Raw genomic sequence first — 27,835 nt, forward strand, 5'->3', positions numbered from 1 at the left:
GAATCATCACCTCGTTAAGGGATTCACTACCTCACTGTCCAGCACCAGTGACAAACAAATAGATAATTTGTATTGTCTATCGGCATAACCCTTTTTAAAAGATAAAAAATCATGTGACTTATTCGGATGCTTGGACTCTACGCCACCGAACGCAGTCGATAAACAGATCTCAGAACGCCCGAGTCAGTTACGATCTACGCTGTAGACTTAGTAGGTTGTTCCAGATAAATCATTACTTCATCCTAATAGATTGTCCCAGCAACCATATCATGGACATCAGCCATGGAGTGTCACTGTCCTGTCCATTGCCGAGAAGAAGAATCTTCGCTGCAAGGGGATAGGACAATAAGAGACTCTTCGCTGCAGACTGTAAGACAAGTCATAACATTTCGACCTCGACCATTAAGCGATACATAAACATGTTCGGAGAGGTCTTCATTGACAGGAACTTAGACGTGTCTGAATATAAAGATCTCCAAGATCTTCATAGACCCTTCGATATGACTAAAGAAAGACTACAGTCCCCTCCAGCATAGAATCTGGACGTAGTCCTGAAGTTTCTCATGAGTGATAGGTTCAAACCTTTACAGGAAACATCATTTAAGGACCTCACCGTATAAAACTCTCTTCTTAGTTGGTCGAGCTACAGCGAAAAGAGTCGGTGAAATCCATGCCTTCAGCAAAGCTGTTGGGTTCAGACAGGGTAATGCTATCTGCTCTCTACAACTGGAATTTCTAGCGAAGAACGAACGCCCTTCTCTGCCCTGGCCCAAATCGTTCGAGATTCCAAACCTGTCGGAGCTCACAGGTAAGGAATTAGAGAGAGTTCTTTGTCAGGTAAGGGTCCTGAAGCATTACCTAAAAAGAACGAAGCAATTATGTGCCAATTCAGAGGGGCTTGAGTGTTTTGTCGGAAAGCCCTCTCTGCAAATGTCAAAGAATGCGCTTCCCTTTTTCATTAAGAACCTTATAAGGGAAGCTCATTCAGAATATAGTGAGGCGGATCTCAAACTGTTGAAGGTCAAAGCACATGAAGTTAGAACAGTGACAACATCTGTAGCTTTCAGACAGATCAGGTCTTTACAGAGTATAATGGACTCTACTTTCTGCAGAAGTAAGTCAGTGTTTGCCTCACACTATTTGAAACATGTGCAGACTCTTTATGAAGACTGTTGCACTTTGGGACCATTCGTAACAGCGAATGCAGTAGTGGGAGAAGGAGCTACCCCTACAATCCCATAACCTAATACCTTTTTCCTTCCTTGGAACTGTTGAATTTTTATGGTTGTTTGTGGAGACTGGACGCAGGCTTCCACAACCATTGATTTTCAGTCAGGTGGTCATTTTGTTCCTTGGTAGCGCCCGGAACAAAGGTATTAGATGAGGTCCTGTCACATAGAGGTTATGCACCGGTTGACAGCTCCTTGAGGTCTTCAGCCCCTTGGGTGGATCGCTGGATCTCTTAAGGAAAGCAGACATAATGAGGCACGAGATTATTAAAGTCAGCTTCCTTAAACAGGTACGAACCCATAAGTTTGTTTATTAACTCTTATGTCAATTCCAACGATGTTGGCTGTCTCTGACCCTCCACCAAAGGTGTCAATCAGCTATATATATATAACTACCAGGTAAGTTAGATGTTTAAAAATGATATTTTCATATTAAAATAAATGTTTGAACATATTTACCTGGTAGTAAATATGGGATATAATAATTTCTTCCCACCCTCCTCCCCTCTAGAGACTAGGGGCATGGAAGATCTGAGGAATAGTTGGAATGGTTCCAGGTACCTGGATAGAGGGCGCACAGGTGGTACACATGACTACCCAATCGGCGATTGCCGCGAGTTTTGAATTCTGCCGTGACGTCACAGGGACTTAAGCTATATATATATAACAACCAGGTAAGTATGTTCAAAAATTTATTTTAATATGAAAATATCATTTTAAAGATGTGCATTTATACTGTTTAACAATTTCTATATTGTATGTATTTACACTGCTTAAAGGTTTCCATGTGTGTAATGTATGAAGGTTGTTGTACCATTATAACATTTAGGTTGTTGGTACATTTGTTTATGCTGTCGTGATTTTTGTTTTGTTGTTGATGTAGCTAAAGTATTTAACAAGTGTTAACTGCAATTTGATATGTTTACTGTTCATTATGATGTTTATGTTTATTTAAGTAACCTTTATTTATGCTGCATCTGTTATTGAGTGTTGCTATTTAATCTATTTTGGTAATGTAATTTTGGTCCAGACCTGACTCACTTGTATATATGTGAATAATTTACGCTTAATAAAGTAGTTTTAAGGTTATTCTGCAGTTTTGTTGAAGTCCTTTTCCCGTTGTTGCCTCTGCCCCTGCCAGACTTTCCAGACCCATTATCAGTTTTTTTAATTCAATTTTTTGAACCTGTATGAAGCTCATGGCTGACCATAACACTGTAGAGGGTACTATATCTACGTATCTGCATCTCTGGACCTGCCTGCTGCCCTTGGGAAAGCATCTTGTCTTGTCCCTGGTCCTACTTTCGTCCTGAAACCTCCGGAGTCGTGAAAAGGCCTGAATCTGTTCAGCTAGCTGGTAAGGATATAAACTGAATATCTTCTTTATTGGCGTTACTGACGCGGGTCAGTGTATCCTCCGGCTGCAGACCCCCTTCTTGATTCCGGAGCAGTTGACTGACAGCCGTGTGTGTGTTGAGTAGTGGTGTTATCGACCATATAGTGCCTGCGTGTAACCACCTATGATGGTAGATCAAGTGATCTGTGTTAAGTCATTTGTAATTATGTATGTAAATATTGAGTAATTATATGATCTAGGATTAAGGTTCTTTCCCTCTTTCGTTATCTTCTCCAAAAGAATATTTTCAGGGCTTTCTAGAAATAGGCTGTTTTACTTTCTCCTCCTAATTACTGTCTCTTGTTCATTCGTGTGAATGAGGATATATTTAGGTAAAGTATTTTGTAAACCCTAATCAGTTTTTTATGTGGATTTAATTTAAGATTTAATTATAATAAATACTAAAGTTTTGATCTATATTTTCGTTATCCCCTTTGAATGTTATTTGGTGTTTTTCACTGTCTGGAGATCTTGCCCTCTTGGCTTTAAATGCTAAACTTTGTGGCACTGATCGTTAAAAGAAAAGAGCCTGTTCTTGCCACTTATGATTCTTTTAAATAGTTGTGAGTAATGTTCATAACTATATATGTATGTATATATATATATATAATATATATATATATATATATATATACATAAACATACATTCTCTTATTATTTAAGGTACAAATATGAATATGATGTCATACCATTACATATCGGATTCCTGAACCTTCAAGTAGATGTAAGTATGAATACATACTGTGAAAATTACAAATTATATAGAAAGACTAAGAAGAAGGTATATACGTGTTCCTACTTACTTTCGAAACTACTCGAAAGAAGTTTGAGTAAGAGGAAGTGCGGGGGCGCCGGGATGTGGAGGGTTGGGGAGAGGACTGGTGCTACAGAGGAGGAAAGAGAATAAAAATGGTTTAAGTGAGATAAAGATGGCGCGAGAGCTCTCTCTCTCTCTCTCTCTCTCTCTCTCTCTCTCTCTCTCTCCATTTTCTCTTCTAAAAGTAGTGCGATGTTTTCGGCCCGAAATCGCAGTCGTCGTTTGAGTTGGTCACTGTGGGAGGTCAAAAGATGTAGCCGGGTCGTTCCGACGCGATTATCGTCCGAAACTTGGACTTGTTTCTGTTAGGTCGTTGCAGATGCTCTTCTGTACATTATTTATTTTGTACACACACACACACACACACACACATATATATATATATATATATATATATATATATATATATATATATGTGTGTGTGTGTGTGTGTGTATAAGTATAAAGTTAATGAATTATATAAAAGGGGAAGCTTCAAATAAGAGATAAATGAAAAAACAAAATTCATGATTTCAGCCAGATCTCTATGGAGAGAGAAAGTTGGATGTTACGTGGCCGGGAGAGAATTCAGTATGGAAGGGCAGCTGCTCAGTGCTGGGATGCAGGAGAGGGATTTCGTCAAGTGTTTCTAAGAGATGTAGAGAAAGGAATGGTTCTTTTGGGCATAGGTTACTATTGGGATGAATAAAAGTGAAACTCAGTTGGTAGTTCCAGTCCAGTGATTGCCCAGGTTACATTGAGAGTATCAGAGTAAGAACCTATGAAGGAAACTATGTAGCTACTGTCCTATAATAATAATAATAATAATAATAATAATAATAATAATAATAATAATAATAATAATAATAATAATAATAATAATAATAATAATAATAATAAGTTTTGAATAGAAAACAAAATATATCTTCTTTTACTCTCTGTGCATGGTAAGTATTTGAATAAGAAAATATGCTGGATAAGCTTGGTAATTTTTTTCAAATGAAAGGCTTTAGTTGGGAGGTTGAAGTGTCTGGGGTAAATAATGATAAAAAGAGTTTAGTGGAAATGTGAAAATAAGATAGTGAGAAAGGGAATCCCAACTGGTAAATATCTTTAGGAAAACGTGACACAGAATAAATGCACATAAACAGTCCAAAAATCCATATGTATAGTTGCCTTCCAAGATTAAAAATGGTAACAGAAGAGATGGGCCTTTTGCTCATGATAATGACATTTTTACTACTAAATTCAGACCTTCACCCCACCCTTCTCTCTCTCTCTCTCTCTCTCTCTCTCTCTCTCTCTCTCTCTCTCTCTCTCTCTCTCTCTCTCTCTCTCATTTCAAGGAGGACAAGAAATCTGAACGAGTATATTTTCCTTCAATTGAATTAAAAGCCAACTCCAACAGGAGGTTAGCACCTTTGGTCACTAACAAAAGAAGCGCCATCCTTAGGCGGTAGAAGTTGTCTGTGAATTGCGATCTAGTTGTTATATTTAATTGGTAATTGAAACGACTCATTCTGCTGGTTCTGGTTTATGGTACTTTCTGACGAGAGATATATGTATCATCTGGATCACCTTTGTTTAGTATGATAGTCAGCTATTACTTTTGATACGCTGACTCCGTCACGTTCCGTGTCCATTTTATGAATACCCAGACAGGGGATACGCCATAAGTAACAACAGCGTGTCACTCAACGTCGTTCTTAATTTACTAGGATCTTTTCTTCTGAATTTATGTTACACTTCAGTAAATCAGCACTTACTTCGACGTTAACCCCGCAATTCAAAACCAACTGAAATTAGCCACCTGTAATCACTGTTTCTTTACACTCTGCGTGTAGAACTAAAACCATCTAAGTTTAAAAGCATTTCACTTTTGCTTTTGTTAAGCATTAACTGAGCGACTGTGAGTTTACTTTTCCCTTTTGACTTTCATCTGAAAGGTGTAGGATGGGAAGACAAAGGCTTGCAAGAATCGTGATGAAATGAATGGAATATCCCAGTGAACTGCAAAGGCATCTTTTAAAATACCGCGGCGGTTCCCGGCGTCTTCTCCCCAAACAACCCCATTTTCTATATGATTATGGGCTATGTTACTTGAATGGTTAGTACCTTTATTGATTATATTGATAACTATGTTGTGAAGTTAGAAATTGTTTAAAGCATATCATTGTTCAGTAACTGATATTAGCATAGAAACTTTTATATATTAGGTGACTAAATTTATTATCTAATCACTAACAATATCGAATTAATTATTCCATATCTGTAATGCATACTTAAATTAGCAGTTATTTCAACACCTCTCATTTGTGTGCATTCAGACTGTGTTCATTGTTGTTCTCAATAAAGAGTCAAGCAAATAGACCGAGTTCTTGACTTCTTGTATGAATGCAGTCTGGCGAATCCTTGACCATGTCGATGTCTAACTAAATGGTTTCCATGGGCATGAGTTCATCACTGAATTTAAAGTGAATATTTCGAAAGCACCACAATACATAAATAGACCCTCCAACTTGACATGGTCACCAGGTAACGTGCAGATGAACAGGCAATTACTTGCCGAAGTGTCACCTGTTCAGTCGGTCGTGTCTGGCGGAAGTGGCTACATAAGAATCAATTAATTGAGGAGGTGTTTCGGAGGAGAGCTTTGTGGGATCCCCGTGATCCACTCCATAAAATCATCTTTTTAAGAAGTGGAAGAGGTAGAATAAAACAAGTGGCCCTAAAATGTGGCCATCAGCGTCATGCATTCAACTCCCAGTCTCTGCGTAAACTTAAAGGTGCCAACTATTATATATCAGCCACTCACAAATAAACCTTGTCCAGTTGCATAGACTTGATAACTATACGAATTTTCAGTGCAGCAGTATCATTGATTTATGAAATATTCCTGGTACTTTGTATACTTTCTTCATTAATGTTTACAATGCATGTACAAACAAAACTGATTTTTCCTTACGTTACTTTCTTTGATGTAAAGTTGACCATTGAGCTTTATTTTATATACCGGTAAATCGTTCATTTCAACATAATGCAGCCAAATATTAATTTAGTTAAAATCCATATTTTCTTTTCACTTCCCTTACAGTAATAACTTTAAGGGAAGTAAAAGGAAAATATGGATTTTAATGTTTCATCATCCCAAAATTTACTGCCAATAAGGTTACTACTTCCTGAATGATAGCTCAGGAAAGATGGGTCGTCTATGGTGCGTCGTTTGTTTTGCGTCATTCGTAGTCTATCGTCAAGTTTAACACTTAGGTTTTCTATTAAAGGCAATTTCCTATCCAACCGTGACAATGACCTATTTGTACAAAAGTATCTCTTTGACCGCTGACAGTGACGCGTGGGAGGGAGGGAGGGAGGGTGGCGTGTCCGGTGTGGCCATGTGTTGTTTTGACGCTGCTCTCACGCCCGAGTCGCACCTGCCCCTCGACGCTTTCGGCGTCCGGTCACCGGTGTGGCCTTAATTAACCAATTTAGTAAGCTCGCTTCCGTGAGCTCTGGCTTCTCCGGCAAACTGTCTTGATTGTTTTGATGGTATCCTCGTGTATCACTTTTCTTTTTCCATCGTTTCATTGATACAATATCATTGGCATAACACTAAAGTTATCCATAAATATGGAAAAAATTAAAATAAATATGCTATATTATAATAATTATTAGAAATAATGGTTCCGCACTATCTAATATGCGCATTACTTATTTTTTACATTTTCATTCTAATAGGTGAATTATAAATATCCTATCCTAAAATTCCTGTATCTTTAACTCAACACGAAACATCTTTTTCGGACCTTTTTTGGCTTTTCCATAACCTTTCCTACCCTCCCAAAAACAACAACAAATTAGTTTGTAGGCTTACTCCACGAGTAAGCGAAAGGTCTTAATACTACCTAATTTCTGTAGTGATGCTTTGATTGAAAGTGATAACATTACCTGCGTTCGGTGACCTACCTAATAAATAACACCCAGGATGTGATAGTTACATATGGATGAATACTCAGACTTTTTCAATGAGGACTACGTAACAATGGCTGTTAGGAACAATCGTTTGCCGATTGTTCCCTTGGTGGATTGTTGCCTCCTTTGTTTTTGTTTTTTAATTGCTGGCGAGTTGACGTCTGTTGGATGGCGTCAAACTTCGTCAGTCAGGTTCTGGAGGGCAGAACAACCAGTCAGGTTCTGGAGGGCAGAACGGCCAGTCAGGTTCAGAACGGCAGAGAGGCAGAGTCTTAGCAGTGGAGAGTATCTGAGGACGAGTTGGTGGTTGTATCAACTCTGTTTTGAACGTCCAGTGGTCGAGGAGGACCTCAATACAGTATCTGAGGACGAGATGGTTGTTGTATCAACTGTCTTGATCGTCCAGTATTCGAGGAGGATGTCCATATCGTCTCCAAGGACGAGGTGGTTGTCGTATCGGCTCTGTCTTGATCGTCCGGCATTGGACTGTTGTCCTCATTGTTTGAGGAAGTGTACCCGTTTTGCTCTCTGTATCATTATGCCGCTTCAGTGTTAATTTTAATTATTTTTTATGCTGCCTTTTTCTATTATATTTACAGATTGTTATTGCCCTTATACCGCCTATTTTGTCATTATTTTGGATGTTCATTGAACGGTGGATTTTATTGATTCTTAGGCTGGTTTTACATTATTGTAAGTTGATAATTTTGTGTTTTTGCCACCCAGAACCTTGACTCACTGTACATTATGTATTTAAATCTTTAAAATAATTTAATTTTAAGGTAACTTTTTAGTTTTTGTTATGCTCCTCCCTCCTTTGTTTGTCACCTGTCGTTCGTCATTACAACCTATTTGTTTATTATTTTTAAGAACCTATCGATCTCGAGAGTCGAGATCGTAATAATGGCCATTAATTTTCGTATGAAATTCTAGTTATCATTATTGAGATTATCAGTATCATGATAACTATCATTATCAGTATCAGGTTTCCTTACATGACTCATCCCAAATCTGTCCGCAGTTCTGTGAAGTCATTATTATATTTATCTGGTAACGTCAAGCAAAATAGAATTATTTCTAATTTATTTTGAAAAACTAAAATTATTTTAAAATTTAAAAACAACATTATTAATTACCACAACAAGGGAAAAAGGAAACAAAGTACCAAAAATAAAGTACATAGGGGAAAAAGAAGAAAAAAAAATAAAATTACATTTGAAATCTATTTAAAATCACATCGGACATTTTAGGTTATCTGGTACACCAAAACTAGTCATTTGGAAAAAAAAAAAAGCGTTTGAGTTGAAATACTTGGAATTGGCTGGGCCTTTTAGATAGTCCTATGAAAAAGTATAGTTCATTTCGACACCAATTGCTTACAATCTCTCTCTCTCTCTCTCTCTCTCTCTCTCTCTCTCTCTCTCTCTCTCTCGCTCTCTCTCATCTTGTCTCCAATCGGTCATCCTCTCTCTCGGTCTCTCTCTCTCTCTCTCATCATCTCTGCTGAAGAGGCTTATCATTAAGAACTGAAATAATCATTAGATATTCTTTTCATGATATTTTTTATGAGCCTGTAGCTAATCATTTTTTTTTCTTTCTTGATGCTTATGCGAATCCAGACCATAAATATGTAAAGTTAAGTGCGTATTTCCTTTAATACATAAAATAAATTCAATTCCGCAATAATATAAAAGCAAAGCATAAATTCTGAACAAAAGTTTATATCAGGATTTGACTATGAATATAATCGAAAATAGTAGTATTCCCAGAATCATGAACTAATTCACCTCTGTTAAATTTCTTTTATTAGAGTTTTAATGTTACGATTAACATCTTTGTTAGGAGGTTGGGGTGTTGCTTATCGTCACTTAGTACTTGCGCATATTTTTGCAATGTGTAGGACTTAGTACTTAAACATTTTTTTACAATGTATACAGGCTTTGAAGTCTGTATAGGTTTCACAGTTTGGGAGTTTTCAACGACTTTGTAACCTACATGGATTTCTTTCTTCTATTATTGATATAGTTACTAGAGCAAAAAGCCATCATTGAGTCTTTGGTTTGATGTCATAAACATGGAAGGCTTACGGTTTTGATTGATTCATTTAGGTATTATTTTCACATGCTCTGGTGTCTTCTTCGTTTGTTGAGGGTTGTCATGTTATCTTATCGTTCTGCTACAAATGATTGGGTTTTCACCCTTTGCTTCAAAATTCGTTGTATGGTTGACAATTACAAATTGATAAAGTCCTGAACACAAGGCTTGAAAATTCTAGGGTAACTACAACAGTCAGGAATTCGATTTATTACTTTGGTTTGCATCATTACACGTAAAAGGTAGTGGCGTCAGTGTAGTTTACGTGGCGCACTGCAGTCATTATAAAGGGTATTTGCAGCGTCCTGAAGTGAACCCACTTTTTAGAGATTTACTTCACCTCCATTCCCGGTTCATTTCTTCGGTCTTGCTTTCCAAAACTTCGAACTGTTACTGCTTAGTGCAACTGAGGGTGTTTCCACCATTGAATCCTGTAGTACTTCATTCTCAGAATCTCTTGATATTGCTGTCCAGCCGCTCTAACTCCCTCTTTTCAATGAATCGCCATTGCTTGGCTTCATAGTCTGAATGTCATCAAATCAAACCTGTTCATAAACCATTAGTTTTATAGTAAGAATAATAATAAAATTAAAAAATGAGGCGGCATTTCCCCGTAACTTTGTGGAGGTTCAACCATTGGCAGTTATATTAAGTTCGTTCGCTTATACCGACCTTCCCTTCAATATAAGTTCCCATTCACTTCTCTCTAAATTCACATCTCAAGGTAAAGCTCCATTTCATAAAGTATTACTAGTTGGAGAGAAAGGAAAGAGGAGTGGTCCAGTTTCTTTCAGAGAATCAGAGTAAGCCATAACTCTTGTATTGAGAGATCCTTCATTTAAGTATTTCCGTATCATTTCTGCCCCTTAGTGAGAGATGGAATATGGGTCAGGAGTTGCAGTCATTCTGAACAACCTACATTCAGCACCAATGAACCATTCGTTTCCATTTAGTGGGTTTGCATTTGGTAACTGTCTCGGTAATGTAATTCCTGGGAAAAGGAGCGTTTCCATTCCTTACTCTATGATACAAGAATTACTTTTTTCTCTCTTAATTCACAGGGAAATATAAACTCGTTTTCTCATATTTTTTATTAACTGTTAGAATGCCGTTGAATTAAATTTACATATATAAGTATCTGTACTTTCCACCTAAGGAAAGAGTAAAAGGAAATTGTATCGGGTAAACGAGAAGGTTGTAATACCTAAAGGCACAATCAAGATTTTCATTGCATATTAGACCAAATTTTTCTGAACAAATGGTGAAGTAGAACAATGGAAGTCACAAAACATTATTTCGCCACTTTCTGAAAAAAAAAGTGCCCTAGTGCTTTCTACCTTTCTCAGATCTAATAAAAAAGTACAATGCTTAAGCAAGAAATGAATAAATTTTCATGTCATATCATATAATGACATTTGGAAGCTTTCACATAGCTTGATTAATGCCTTGTTTAGGGAAATTTTGCAATATTTTCTCATTCAGTAAATTTTTTTTAAGAAGAATAAGGAATTTTTCTCACAAATAAGGTATTTCAGCAATTTTTGGCTTTACCTATAAAACACAGACAGGATAATTTGCACACAAGTAGGGAACACCGCTTCAGTTGACTGGGCATTATGGTCCATTTCACAAAATTATTTATTTAACCCTTTAAACTAAGGATTAAATATCTTTTACGCAATATGGTATCCATATTTGTATACATGTATATTTTATATATATATATATATATAGATATATAGTATATATATATTATATATATATCATATGTTTTAACATGTAACAATTTTGAGCATGTATGATGTCTGAATATTTTTCATTTCAAGCATCGAACAATTGCTTCTTCTATCTCCCACCTGTTCTATTATAAAACAATTGCCTATATCACCCCCTGATCATTTCTGTTTCATCGCTGCACTGTGACCGCATGTTAAAAAAAGAAAAACTAATAATTATAATCTCCACAAAGCGGGTTTGAATAGTAAATAAGAATTTTCGCCGTTTTATGAATTTGAGTAAACACTGTGGCGAATACCTTAGGAAATGATGCACAATAATTTTTATTCCCATTATATGCGATTTCTAACGAATTATTTCTCCCGAATCGGGTGAAGCTGTTCTTTCTCATTTACTTGTTACTGGGGCTGAGAATACACTTGCTGATTTTATATACATACACACACACACACACACACACACACAAACATATATATAAATAAAGGTAATGCTTAAAGATGTTCAGTGACAAAATTCAGAAACCCTCCTTTTCTGCAGGTAAAACTAAGGTGTCATGAAAGTTATCATATTTGAAGTAGAGGTAGGAATACACATCCTACCTATGTGAACTCTTGAGCGAGACTGAAAGTATCCAGACCTGTGATTGGCTCATCAACAGCCAATCAGGAGCGTCGTAAGGGACGGACCTAGACATCAAATGCATGGGTGCTGTGAATCTATTGTATTCTGTATTGTAGCAATATTGGTGCTTTTGCTCTTTCTGAGTTTAGCACTTCAAAAATGGAATATTAGCAGCTTTTGTGGTATCTTGCTTTGGAAGTGAAATTGTAACGATGTCACTAGCCATGCTTATTTGTTTTTCCAACATATATATCTAATATTATCTATATATATATATCTAATATATATATAGTATATATATACATATATAATATTATAATATAACATATAAAAATATATAATATTGTTATATTATAATATATATATAATACATAGATATATATATAGATATATATATTATATATATATATATATATATATCTATATATATATATATATATAATATATATATAATATATAAATGAGCACCGTTGCCGGCTGATGCAGTGCTACACTTACCTTTGCTAGGGTGTACGTTATGTACACGGAATTGAGGAAGTGGTATGAGAGTACGTACTGATAATTCCTATGTGAGGAGTTTTGAAGTCAAATGTTGTTGGTTGTATACGTAAATATATCATTTCAAATCCAACGAAAGCGAAGCTTGTGTATAGTTATGTACTATAAAAGCGAGTGACTGATCTGGCATAAAGCGAATGTTTAAGAAAAGTGAATGTAAAGTTCCCTTTTGTTTTTGACGTACAAGCATTGAACATTGAGGAAGCAGAGAGAGAGAGAGAGAGAGAGAGAGAGAGAGAGAGAGAGAGTTTAGTGAAATCTTTTACCCTCCGAGAGGTAAAATGAGCAAAACCCCAAACCTGAATATTTTCGCAACAAAATAATTTAATTTTTCCACGAACAGGGCATTAACTTCGTGAGAAAGGAAAACGCACAATCCCATTAATTAATAATATCCATCTATCCGGAAATGCCTAAAACTACAGTCTGAATTTATAGTGACTAGTCCGTTTAGAAATATTTTTCAAATGGCATTTTGCAGAGAGACTCCGCTTTCCCAGTCACGAAAGTGGAATTGATTAATCCCCGGTAAATACCGAGGATATGAAAATCCAATACATGAATAAGAGAACGGGAAAGGCTTAAGTTTCTGTTACACCACCTTTAAAACGAAAATACATTTTCAAACAGGTATGAATCTGGTCTTTATTTTGGCTGTTCTCTGCAACAGTTTCTAACTTATTTTTTCACAGCAAAAGTGCAAAAATTTTCCTTTTGTCACGAGAGGGAGACTAACTTATTCTCTCTCTCTCTCTCTCTCTCTCTCACACACACATATGCGATGGTCAGACACGCTTGGAATACATGACACAGCCGAAGACAAACGGAGAGAGGGAACGTGAAGACAAAAATACGTTTTTTCTGGAGTCTTTACGTATATATGCGATGCTGCTTCCTGATAAAGGTGCGATATAGAGAGTTACATCCAGGTAAGTTGTGCATATTACTGTATACACCGCTTTGGCACTTTAAACAAAAATTTAAGTAAATGAGTCGCAACGAATGTGGACCTCTCAGCAAAATGCGAGTGTCTGTGTGGATGGAACTTGTAGTACCAATAGGCAAAGTAAATAGAATAGGTGAGTCAGTATTAAATTTTGTGCTTAACTGGTTTCGGAGGAGTGTCCCTGTTTGGTGAGCTTAATTGGAAGTCACATGACAAGACAGATAGATAAAGTGGGTAGTTCTGCAGACCTTTTTTTCTAAAGGAGTTAAGGAGGGTTAACTACCTGCTAATTGTCTCTCTCTCTCAATCTCTCTATCTCTCTCTATCTATCTATTCATATATATATATATATATATATATATATATATATATATATATATATATATTATATATATAAGTATATATATAGATATATCTATATATATATATATATATATATTATATACATATATATATATATATATATATATATATATATATATATATATGTAGTATATGTATGTACTATGTATTGTATATACTATATATATATATATGTATGATATATGTATGTATATATATATGTATATATATATATATATATATATATATAATATCGTATATATGTGTGTGTGTATGTAATATCCTCTTCCTAGTTGTGATTTTGGTATCTTTTGTGATAATTCATCATCCGTCTATTGTAAACTGCTCTTATTCAAAAAAATTAAAAAATGCATTGTCGTCATCAGTGCCATCTACCGGTCGTTGAACAAACGACAGAAAGGCCTGAGAATGTTTCCGGGTCCTTTCCTCCTTGGTTCCTACTTACTTTTTTAGGGGTTTATTTCTCGCCCTCCATCAGACACTTAGAGTCTGTTCAGGCGGGCCTTGATGTGTGAAAATAATTTCTTTCCAGTTTATATTTTGCTCTGTATCTTTTCAGTATTCGCTAGCATTTGTATTCAGGCTTAATAGTTTTCTGATCACTATTATAACACTTTCCAAAGAGATAAGTCTTGAGGTTTTTCTTGAAAGCTGCTACATTTTTGCTATTCTTGACATCAAGTGGAAGGTCGTTGAAGATTCTCGGCGCAGCATAACAAAAAGTTTTTCCTCCTATTGCATGATCCACACTAATTTCGAATAGTCTATATGGGTCATCAGCATGTCTAACTCTTACAGCAGCGCTAGTAACTTGAGAGTAGGGCACCAAGCAATCACGAAGATATTTGGGCTTATCACTTGTAAGTGCCTTGTAAGTCAACAAACAAATCTTAAATTCAATTCTAGCCTTAACAGGTAACCAATGTAGATCGATTAGTGCAGGAGTTATTCTCTCCCGAAATTTAATGCCTTTTATTAGTCTAGCCGCCCGGTTTTGCACATTTTGAAGCTTTCTTAGTAGTGTATTGGGCAATTTATAGTACAGAGAATTGCAATAATCAAGCCTTGATATTACGTGACTCGTCACTAAAATTTTTGTACTGCCCTCTGTTAAATATTTTCTAATAAATGCTATGTTTCTCAGGGGATAGTTACACACTTTCACTGTATTCACTATTTGATCCCTCATTGACAAATTACAATCCATCAGTACACCCAAATTTTTCACAACAGGCACAATCCTTACATCATCATCACCAATTTTTATACTTTGAAATAACTGGTAATTCCTCAAAGCCACCTTTGTGCCGAAATTTTTATTTCAGTCATTATCTCATCAATTTTCTCCTTTGTATCTTGTGTTGTTGAAATTGAAAGGTAAAATTGAGTATCATCTGCATATAGTTTAAAGCCCACTTTTTGTTTTTTCAAGATATGTGATAGCTCGATAGTATATATATATATGTTGAACAAGATAGGGCCCAGAACACTACCCTGTGGTACACCTTTCATAAGAATTCTCTCACTAGATCGGTTTCCAGAAACTTCTAGATCGGTTTCCAGAAACTTCCACAATAGTCTTCGTGTTCGTTAAGTAGCTTCGGAAAATTCCAGTGCTTCCTCAGTCACTCCAATGGACTTTTAAGTCGTCAAGTAAGTACTCGTGCACAACAGTATCGAAGGCAGCACTAAGATCTAACATAATCAAAATTCCACACTTTCCTTCATCAAGAAGACCTGTCATATCATTCATTATTGAACATAGTAGTTTCTGTAGCGTGATTAGCTCTGTAGGCCGACTGTTTTTCCGGGAATACCTCTAACTCATCAATATGCGCCCATAATTGCTCACTTATGATTTTTTCAATAAGCTTCGACATGTAAGATAAATTTGAAATGGGCCTATATGAATTTAGTTCGTTTACATCACCTTTTCCTTTGTATATTGGTTTGATCAGCGCAGTTTTTCCACAGTTAGGAAAACTGGATTGTGATATACTTAGGTTAATTATATTTAGGTAAATATTATATACAACTTGGTTGTTTGGAGCTTCACTTATTAAACTATTTGGGAAAGGGTCGTTTCCACAATATGTATTCTTCATCTCTCTCATAACCTTTAACAAGTCACGCATATTTATTTCCTTAAATTTTTTTAACTTCTTACCCTCCTTCACTGGCATAACTGACTGTCCTTCTAGCAGATTTTGGGGGAAACCTCTATAAATTTTATCAATTTTTTCAATAAAGAATATAGCAAAATTCTCTGCACAGACATTTTCAGGCAAGACATATTTTTTCTTTAATCCCATCAAATCGTCTAGGTTTTTGTGAAACTCCCTCATGACTTTCGTCGTTGTAGAATTTTCTTTTTGTTTTTTCTAACAGGATGTTATAGTCATTTCTGGCCTTATTATATAGATTTCTGGCCTGTGAGGATTTGGCTCTTTTCCATCTACCTTCCATCTTACGTCTATGTCTTTTTGCCTTAAATAGCTCACTATTATACCATCTAACATTTTCGTGTACAACTATTTGTTTGCTCTTTATAGGACACTTGGTATCATACATTTTTCCAAAAGTGTCATTATATTTTTTGGTATAACACCCAACACATTCTCTATCTACCATATGTTCACATTGTATGTTCTCGCAAGACATTTGCGCTACACTAACTTCAATAAAATTTTCAGCATCGAAATTTTCCCGTTCCCTATATGTGATCCATTTCTTCAATACTCTGATGCAATTTATATTAACATCAAAATTGATGAGTTTATGTGTTTTTGAGATCTCAAAGTCTGGTTCAACTTCAAGGTTTCTTATTAGGTCAGAATCTTTCCCACATATGACCAAGTCGAGTGTATGACCACCTACAGACGTTAATACCAAAACACTGTTTATTAAATTAAACATCTCAAATACTTCCTTGAGTTCTTTAGCCTTATTATCATTTTCATCATCTACCCAACAATTAAAGTCTCCACCAATTAATGTATTTTTAATATCGTCTACCACTCCCACAAGAACACTAAATTCTTCAATGAATTTCTTCATATTACTCCCTGGTGGTCTATACAATGATATTATATTCAACACCTTACTGTTTCTTGTCAGTTTTAAATAGATATATTCAAACGTTTCAAATACTATTTCATTCATGACAGAAACCCTAGAGAAGGTTTTCAACACGAAGACACCTACTCCTCCTCCAGTTTTATCCTTTCTTGGTACATGACACAGCCGAAGACAAACGGAGAGAGGGAACGTGAAGACAAAAATACGTTTTTTCTGGAGTCTTTACGTATATATGCGATGCTGCTTCCTGATAAAGGTGCGATATAGAGAGTTACATCCAGGTAAGTTGTGCATATTACTGTATACACCGCTTTGGCACTTTAAACAAAAATTTAAGTAAATGAGTCGCAACGAATGTGGACCTCTCAGCAATATGCGAGTGTCTGTGTGGATGGAACTTGTAGTACCAATAGGCAAAGTAAATAGAATAGGTGAGTCAGTATTAAATTTTGTGCTTAACTGGTTTCGGAGGAGTGTCCCTGTTTGGTGAGCTTAATTGGAAGTCACATGACAAGACAGATAGATAAAGTGGGTAGTTCTGCAGACCTTTTTTTCTAAAGGAGTTAAGGAGGGTTAACTACCTGCTAATTGTCTCTCTCTCTCAATCTCTCTATCTCTCTCTATCTATCTATTCATATATATATTTCAGATAAGATGTTCCTATTTTTGTGTACTCAAAAAACCTGTACTAACACCTTGCAAGCTAATCCTCCCCCTTCAGGGGCGGAGCCCCTGAAGTGGGGATGAACCCCCCTGGCGTACGGTAGACAGTGTCTACCATACGTCAGAGGGGGGGGTGGCTTGCTTTTTTTTTTTTTTTTCCAACACTATCAAAGCTTAACTTTGTGGTTGGTGGTGAGAACTTGATGTCTACAAAACTAACGGAAAAAATTTCTTTAATCTAATTTTTTTGAAAACCTAAGATAAACTGCCCATTGATAATTTGCTCAGTTTTAGAATCTATTTTTAGAATATTTTCAATTAAATCTTTATTATCTTATATTAAGCTTTAAATTTAATTTCGAAGCTTTTAGACTGTGTGTTAAGATTTTTTATATAGTTACTATAATTGATATGATTACTTAATCTTGTTTTATAAAGTAAAGTAATTAAAGTTTTTTCTTAAAGGTTAGGATATTCCTATTCTATTGGGCTTTGAAGACAGCATTGATAAATATTAGGTAGATCTAGGGTACCTATCCGCGGCTGCCCAGACTGTGGCAGTTGCGGTTTTTCTATGCAGTTTTACCTACTGAACAAGAATTTTAAGTAATATTTATTCGGCCGACTGTAATTAACCCCCATGGGCCAGTACTAAAGGTAATACTTCAGAAGCACTCCGCACTGAATATTAAAATAAATAATCAGCTACATGGAAAGAGCATGTGAAAAGCAATATAAAAAGTAGTCATTATATGAGAGATTGAACGGGGTGGAATTAAATGAGCTTGATAAGTTTTTACCTCGAATTTTTCCTAAGTCGGGAGAGGTGTTTCCTCTACGGTAATGTTTACTTTTAATGAGCCCTCTAACTTTCAGTTCCAGTTACTCATTATTGGCTGAGAGGTGTGACATCGTTATGACGTCATGGGTTTCATAACCAATTACGAACGACTTTAGTCGAAAACTAATTTCGACTAGTTTCTAGCATTTCAGCGGAGTAATAAAGTTACCTGTCCAGTGTCCACTGGTATCCTTGTTTGACTGAATACTCGAATAATGAAGCAAAAACCGGTATTAATAGGTTAATGTGGGGGGGGGGGGGGGGTGTGTGGGGGGGGGGGGGGGGGGGGGGGGGGGGGGGATTTTGCCAGCTTGTTTTTCAGCTTGTTTTTCAGCTTGTGATTCCGCCACAACTTTCCTTTTGATCCAACAACAATCCTACTAGATGGAATGTTTTCTTTACCGCAAGAATATATAACTTGCAATGCAAAAGACATATCGTCCATTGATTTAACTTTCTATGAATATAAATTTGAGATAACTTGAGCTATAACTAATGTCTTCGATTTATTGGAAAGTTAGTATTAATGTCGGAATACTAGCTAATGTGAGGTATTGCTAATCATTGTGAAATCTTCAATTAGATTAATTTGGTACAGTTTTAATAACCACCAACAATACAAACTTGAATAAACTATCGAGGCCAGAAAATCTGTTACCTCTCCTCATTCAGGTGTCAATAAGGCTTTGAAATATAAGAAATTTGACTAAGGCAATGCAGTATAAAGAGGTAAATGAAAGGGAGAAAATAATCTAAATTGAATTTGTAAAACAGGAGACCTGCTCATTCCTTGATACTGTTTTTTGCTTTGCTTTCAACTGTGAAGTCTTAAGTGGTTAAAAAGACCAGTTCCCCTAAATTTGAGAAAAAAAAATTAAAGTTAGCCATTAGAATTAAGTAACTGCAAACAAGCTCCTGGAATCCCTCCCATTGTTCTATGGTTGGCATCCGCAGAGCACTTAACGTTGCCTGGAAGACCAAAGTCTTGTCGGTGATAGACCAATCAAGCCATTCCAGATCAGGCCCCCTGGCCAAAACGATCTTTCATGACTTTGGATGATCGGAATGCTGGGGGGAGAGTAAAATGGCCTTTGCTGATGTACAATCCTGTTCAAGTGCAGGATTGTCATCAGTTTATCATTTTCATTTCATTTCTCATATTTCCATCTAGCCATACTATCATTTCGGCGCTGAATGATCTTATAGGTCCCAGCGCTTGGGCTATGCCCTAAATTCCATAATCCATCCATCCATCCCAGATCATGGTTATCGTTGGAGTTGTTCCCGTTATTGAACCGCTGCCCCTAGCATTTTTAAGTACCAGCTAATCCTGTTCAGTTTCTTTGGGGGTGGGTGGAGCTAAATTTTATATGCTAGAATAGAAATTTATAGTTAATTGGCAGTGATTTAAAGCCATTGCTTGAGTAAGTCTATCAGGGTTTTAATCCTGAGCTGCTGGGAGTGTAAGGCCCCGTCCACACGAGCTAGCTCTGCTCGGTAAACTTTGCCTCTTTGCGAGCTAAGCCTGTCGACCGCATTTATGCTGCTGTCCAAACGACGGTGGTTGGGTAGTGAAAGACTGGCAGTGACTGACACAGGATCAAGTTGTGTAGGGCAGCATGGATCGCACATTACCAAGGGGCCTCCTTAAATCATTCACTGTCCGATAAGTTATCTTAGCTCAAATCGATGTCATAAAAATCATAGGTAATGACGTGGAGTGTGTGTGTGTTGCTTATTGCGGAAGGATCAATTTTTGTTGCCATTAACTTGTTACACGATTACGTCATCAGGATGAAACTAAATGAATATAGCCTGCGCAATCAGTATATAGTTATGGTGCATGTATGCATAATGCAGAACTGCATCATTGAATGCATTAAAATATTCCACCTTGATTTATGAACGGATTATGCATATACTGAAACAAATAGTTTAAAAGAAAATAACGTTCACGTAAGGAGTAACCTAATAACTAAATCGTAGATGGCCCCAGAGAAGGATAATGAACAGGATATCATGATTTTTCAAACAAACTATATTTACGAACGTAACCAATTTTATTGTCTTTATACATGTCAACATGTACAGTATGCACAATGCTAAATATGAATAAGTAAATAGTCAAAATAATTCAAACATCTTTAGACATGTTTCGTTCATGCAATGACATTTAACACTTGTGTATTGTGATATGGCATATCGTATGAAACACATTCCTGGTCTTAACAACTTCACTATACAATCTTAGTTGACGCAGAAATCTTGCTAATTTACCTAAAAAACAGATGTCATGACAAGTTTTTGTGCATAAATTCTGTTCTCCCCAGACATTTGTCTGAGGTCATTAGCCATTACAACACCTAAAGCAATACATTCATCATTGTTATCCATCCTCGGATGATGTTAGTGTTTTCAGCTGATGGAGAGATTCCTGTAATACATCATCAGGGGCACAAGGCGTTTTGGTTGCTCGCTTTCTGCTCGTTGAAGGGGTAGTTGCAAGTTTTCCGCTCGTTACCGGTATAGGTGTGGCCTCGCGTTTCTGGCTGTTCACATTAGCGGTTGGAGTTGAGGAAATAGTGTCGGTCATACCAGAGACTGTTGGAGTGTCTGATGGCGAAGCAACGGGTGATCTTGGAGTAACAGATGGTTCGTCAATTTCCAACAGAAGTGGATCGTTGAATATCTGAAATACACGCGCATTGATTAGTTTTAGTTGGTTGAATTTTTCGTGTGTGTGTGTGTGTGTGTGTGTACATATTCATAAATGGCTTGATACTATTGGTAACCAAGTACACTTGACATTGTGTATATGTTGGCAACCACCACATTTAATTGTTCAGTGTGGTTTGGTATGATAAAGTAGCACCAGTTTCCAATGGGATATAATTTACCAGGCCATTTGAAAAATATATTAGAGTAATAACGAAATGCGTGGGGGAATTCATTACAATTAACCAATATTCAAATACTGAGTTATAGTATTACAAATAAGGGAAGACTTATTGATGATATTTACAATAACACCCACCACAATATTTCATGAGGAGAGAGAGAGAGAGAGAGAGAGAGAGAGAGAGAGAGAGAGAGAGAGAGAGAGAGAATACTTAATGGAGTATACAAATATAACGTCGTATTGCTTAAGTGTATTTATGCGCTCTTTGTTGTATTTATAGACGCCTTCAACACCAGAGGAATGGAAAAATGTGAGCAACGATTTTTGGAGAATGTGGAATTTCCCAAACTGCCTTGGAGCCATTGACGGCAAACATATTGAAATACGGCAGCCGCCTGGTACCGGGTCCTATTTCCATATCTACAAAGGCACTTCCAGTATCATTCTTATGGCTATATGTGATGCTAATTCAAGTTTCATCTAAGTAGATGTTGGTGTAAATGGACGGGTGTCTGACGGAGGTGTGTGGGCGAACACCAGTATCAGTCTGCCGGATTGCCAGAGGGTGCCAAGCTACCTGGGAGCGATAAAACCTTGCCATTTGTCTTTTTGGCAGACGACGCTTTTCCTTTGCAGCGTCATATAATGAAGCCATATCCATACCAGAAACAAACTACAAGCGAACGGATATTTTCGTATCGACTCTCCAGAGGACGACGTACCGTGGAAAATGGATTTGGAAAGCTTGCAAATAGATTCATTGTTTTCCTTGCACCAATCAATTTAGCCCCGGGAAAAGTTGACATAATGGTACTTGCATGTACTGCTCTCCACAACTTTTTACGGAAAGATGAAATAAACCAGTATTCACAACCCGAGGGGTGCTTGGAAACCGAGAGTGTCTCTGATGGGATCGTTGCACCAGGGGAGTGGCGACAAACGAGCGCAGATTTGCTAGGACTTCAGGTGGCGGGGCGTAATGCCACCATTGAGGGAAAGGTGGTGCGAGAAAAGTATATGGAGTATTTTCAGGGTGAAGGAGCAGTGCCTTGGCAAAACAAATTTCTTCATGACGGCGGAAATGTTTCTTATGATGTTTGAAATATAAGTGGAATAGTAGATATATGGGTATTGACAGTATGCAACAATTCATTGCATAAATGTATAATGGGAGTAAACAGGGTTGACAAAAACATTTTTTGTTTCTTTTATCAAAAACCATGTATTTGATTTTTCTGGTTTTAAACTGTTTTTATGGATATTTTTTTTCAACTTCCAAATTTTGTGTTTTCCCAGGAAGCTAGTTTTTATTAACTCTTTCTGTCTTTCCCGGAACCAAATTGCTTTGAAAGCATTTGAAGATAAGTATAGTACAGGTTTGGATAGCAGATTAATAAGGTAACATGATCATGAGCATCTAAATAATGATATGGCAAACTAGCAACTGTTAAAACACTTCAAAGCTCAAGCTACCAGCCTGCCTGGTAACTTGGCATTTAAAGCAATAACAAAATAAATAAATAAAACTTTTTTTTCTTTTTGCTTTTTTGGCTGGTTTAAACCATGGTTTAAACTGCGACCTTGAGAATAAATATACTTAATGGATAATGTTTTTGTTTTTTTTTTATCAGAGAGAGAGAGGAGAGAGAGAGAGAGAGAGAGAGATACTATACATACCTCATGGTCTGATAATTCCGCAAATGACGTCTCCTCACTATACTGTCGAGGTTTGACAGTGATGGCCGTACTGTATCACCGGAATTTAAAAATGACAAGGCGTTGAAGCACCATAATTTTGATGTGTACTGGTCTTCGCTTCCAGCTCCTGATTTTTTGCCCATTCTTACTTTGCGCATTTCCCTCCGATGTTGATTTTGAAGCAGAGCTAGTTTACGCTTTACCTCTCCTTCATTCATGTTTGCAACATATTGCTTTAGATGTGCAGTGATTTCTTTAATTGCTGCAGTTCGTGCCTCACGGTCTTTGTACACTTCCTTTCGTACATCCCACAGACATGGGTGTTGTCGATACAACTCTATTAGGTTCAGAGTTACCTGTCGAGAGTGACCAGTGTTCCTTGGACATGTCTGTTGGTTGAAGGTGGAACACGAGAACTGACAGCTCTTGGGTACTGCAAGGGTGACAGGAACTCCACTGTCCCGTGACGTAATTTTTCTGCCATTCTCTACTGTTTACGTGAAGTGAATATAGATGTTTGTAAAGGGATACGGGCAAGGTGTAATTTATATACTTAAATTATATTGAGGCACAGACATATCTGTGTATGAAGACATTTGAGAAAGTAAACAAGTAGATAAAGCACAAATAACCCAGAAACATTCATCGTCAACGAAATGTATAACAATATCATGAAAAAGCATAAACAAAATAGTAAGCAGCACAGATATTTTAAGGAAATGAGTTCAATAAATATAAAACCGAGAAAGATACTTATTTATAAGATATTAAGATTTTATAAAAGCCAACTCCTTTAAATATCATGTGCTGTTTTGATGGCGATTAAGTGACGAATTTTCTGTACCAAATATTTTAAGACACATCTAGCACCATGCCTTCATTATCAGGTCATGGTTATCGACCTCTCTTGTCAACCAAGATTTAACTTTGTCATTGAAGAGCTTATTTTTCTGTATGTTTTGCGATTGTGGTTCATTAAGATATATGTTATAATACAGTACACTGCAAAATTTGCAATTTAGAACTTTATTTATTGGGGTTCATTTATAAGATTAACTTTAATTACGAGTATTAATCCTTTATAAAGCATGCATATATATATATATATATATATATATATATATATATATATATACAGTAGACCCTTGACTCACAACACAATCCGTTCCTAGACCTTGGTCGTGTTCCAAATTGTTTCGTGACTACGGAGCTAATTTCCCATAAGGTTTAATGGGAATAATATTAATTGGTTCTCGACCCCTACGAACCAATATATATTATGTATATTTTGCCTTATTTTACACAGATAAGTAAAAGTCAGTGTAAAAAACCTTAATATATCTAATATATAATTTAAAATGGTAAACTAACACTATAAAAACAAACGTTTGTAAAGTGAACACTTACTATGACTGGCGAGACTTCTGGCTTGACGGACAGATAAGAGGAGGGTGGTGGGTGGGGAGGAGGTTATTGTGCGGAAGGAGACCCTCCCCCATCCAGGTCGGGGAGATCTCGTTCCGGAGATTCAACTCTTCTAGGTTTTTTTGGTGAACGTTTTAATCACAAACTTATCCAATGTCTGTTGCCTTTTCCTTCCTTGCATAACTTTTCTGAAATGGCTCATTAAATTTTCATTGAGCATATTCACGATCCTGTTCGTAACATTTTGTCCGGATGATACAATTCAAGGAAGCACTGGACATCATTCCACTTTTCCAATGCGGCTTTTATCACATCACTGCTGACATCTGTAACTTCCTCCCCAGCCTCCTCTTCGTCAGTTGATTGCTCCCGAGCAAGTTGCTCCTGCTGCTCTTTGTGGAGTTGAACAGTTCGTCCGCAGTCAAATCTTCTGAATGTTTCAGCGACCATTCTTCAACATCTTCGTCGTTGACTTGTAGACCCATACTGTTGCCCTATGGACACAATTTCTTGCACAATCTCTGCATCGAAGCCCTCAAAGTCACGGACAGTTACGCACTGGGGCCAAAGTTTCCGCCACGCAGAATTTAATGTGCGGTACGTAACTTCAGTCCATGCGTTATCAATGAGGGTTATGCAGTGAAAAACATTAAAGTGCTTCTTCAAAATTCTTTTAAGGTTAATTTTGTCTCTTCAGTTTACACGGAAGCACTGGAGAAGAGCGCCTTCGTATATAATTTCTTAAAATTGCTATGACTTTTGTGGTCCATGGGCTGGAGAACAGAGGTCGTGTTGGGTGGAAGGAACTTGAACTGAATGAAGTCATGTTCACTGCAGTCAGCCAAGTACGAAGGGTGTACCGGGGCATTATCCATGATCAAAGAAGGCACCGCAGGGGTAGCTTGTTCTCTGTTAGGTACTGACTCACGGTCGGCGCAAACACTTCATCAATCCACTCCATAAACAAGTTCCATGTCACCCAGCTTTTGTATTGGCCCTCCACATTACAGGCAGTCTGGCCTTATTTACGTTGTGCTGCTTAAAGGCACGCGGGTTATTTGAATGGTAGACAAGTAGCGGCTTTTAGTTTCAAGTCGCCACTTGCGTTTGAGCATAACAAAAGCGTAAGCCTATCCTTCATTGGCTTGTGGCCTGGGAGCGCCTTCTCTTCTTGGGTGATAAATGTCCTGTTGGGCATCTTCTTCCAGAAGGAGGCCCGTTTTCATCCACAATTGAAAATCTGTTGAGCGACGTATCCTTCGGACCTCCACGACTCGGCAAACTCAGTCACGGAATTGCCTCAGCAGCAGCCTTGTCTGCTCTAGCAGCCTCACCATGCCTAATTACAGAGTGAATTCCAGTTCTTTTCTTGAAGTTTATCAACCACCCTTTACTAGCCTTAAAATCATCTGGCGTGGCACTAGTAGAAGGAGTTTCCTTCAGCAAACTCTGATACACTTGCCGAGCTTTCTCGCAGATTGATCGGCTCGTTACACTATCACCTGCCATGTTTTCTCATGTACCCACTTCAAAATTATTTTTCTGCCTCTTCGAGGGTTTTGCGATCTCATCTTGGTTAGTACTGTCACTCCCTTCGCAACATTTGCTTCTTTAATGGCATCCTTGTTTTTCAAAATTGTCGAAATTGTCGACTTGGCCATCTGTACTCACTTGCGATATCGGTCACGCGAACACCACGTTCAAACTTTTCTATAATTTCTTTCTTTATTTCAATGGTTATCTTCCTCTGCACCCTCTTCTCACCATCACTCTTCACTTTCTTACTTTCACCACCACTCTTCACTTTCTTAGGGCCCATTATGAAGAAAATCACAGTTTTAGCGCAAAAAATGAAACTAAGCGAATTGACGAACGTCTTGTACACAATGAGATGAGACAAAGAGCGATGCGTGGGTGACGCCGTCGTGGTCGGCTGGAGGATGGCTGTTCCCATGGCAACTCTAAAACGCTCTCACGTGTGCTGGGCGATTTCGCGCATTTTTCAAATGTTTGTGTCTAAAAATTAGTTTGTGAAACAAAGTGAATTGTTATTTTCCAGAAATTTCCAGCATTTTTCAAATGTTTCATGTCTCAAAATTAGTTCATGACCCAAACAGAATTTTATTTTCCGCATTTTTTTTGTTCGTATCTCAAAGTTAGTTCGTAGGTCAAGGGTGAAATTTTACCTATAATTTTGGTCGGGGATCGAGTTGTACGTGGGTCAATGCGTTCGTGAGTCAAGGGTCTACTGTATATATATATATATATATATATATATATATATATATATATATATATATATATATATATATATATATATATATATATATATATATATATATATATATATATATATATATATATATATATATATATATATATATATATATATCTATATATATATATATATATATATATATCAATAATATAATAAGGTAATAGTAGTAGTAGTATGTAGTAATAGTAGTGGTAATAGTAATAGTAGTAGATAGTAGTAGTAGTAGTTATAGTAGTAGTAATAGTCATCGTCATCGTCTCATCGTCATCGTCATCATCAATAATAATAATAATGATAAATAATAAATAATAATCTCATAATAATAATCAATAATCAAATCAATAATAACTAATAATAATAATAATAATAATAATAATAATAATAATAATAATAATAATAATAATTATAATTGTAATAATTATAATAATTAATAATTATAATAATAACAATAATAATAATAATAATAATAACTAATAATAATAATATAATAATAATAATTAATAATTAATATAATAATAATCTAATATAATAATTAACTAATAATAATAACTAATAATAATAATAATAATAATATAAGTAATATAGTATAGATACTATATATATATATATATCTATATATATATATATATATATACGTGTGTATGTGTGCGTGCATATATATTGTTACGAAGTGCCAAGTACCTGGTTACTACACTTACCATTCATTTAATGTTACCTCACAAAAGCCAGACACCTGAACCCTCATAACACGTTTAAACGACTGAATACTCTAAAGGCAACAGTGATCCCTTAACACATACCAGTATTGCAGAAAATCAGACTAAGTTCATCAAAACAGGTGTGAGGTAATCTTGTAAGTAATTAAAATTATCAAAGGGCATACTCCATCAACAACTTTAAAAGTCTAAGTATTTTCCCTGATTTCACGAAGTCTAAGTACTCCCATGGTTCTAAGTCACTTCAAGTAAATTGAAGGAAAGCAAATCAATTACCACTCTGTGTCTACCTATCATCAATATAATCATAATCATATACTGGTATAAAAATTAAAACACTTATAAAATTTTAAATACAAAAATTTATTATTAAATTCAAAATTTATAAGTGAAATTCACAATATCAGGGAAAATACTGTTACTTGAAAACAAAGTAAAATTTAATTAATTCTTGAATCAAATTAAGTAAAATTAAATCAAAATTAATTTATCACAAAATTCAAGAATTAATTCAATCAAAATTCAAAA

This window comes from Macrobrachium nipponense, chromosome 19 (genome assembly GCF_015104395.2).
Source record: "Macrobrachium nipponense isolate FS-2020 chromosome 19, ASM1510439v2, whole genome shotgun sequence".
Lineage (NCBI taxonomy): Eukaryota > Metazoa > Arthropoda > Malacostraca > Decapoda > Palaemonidae > Macrobrachium > Macrobrachium nipponense.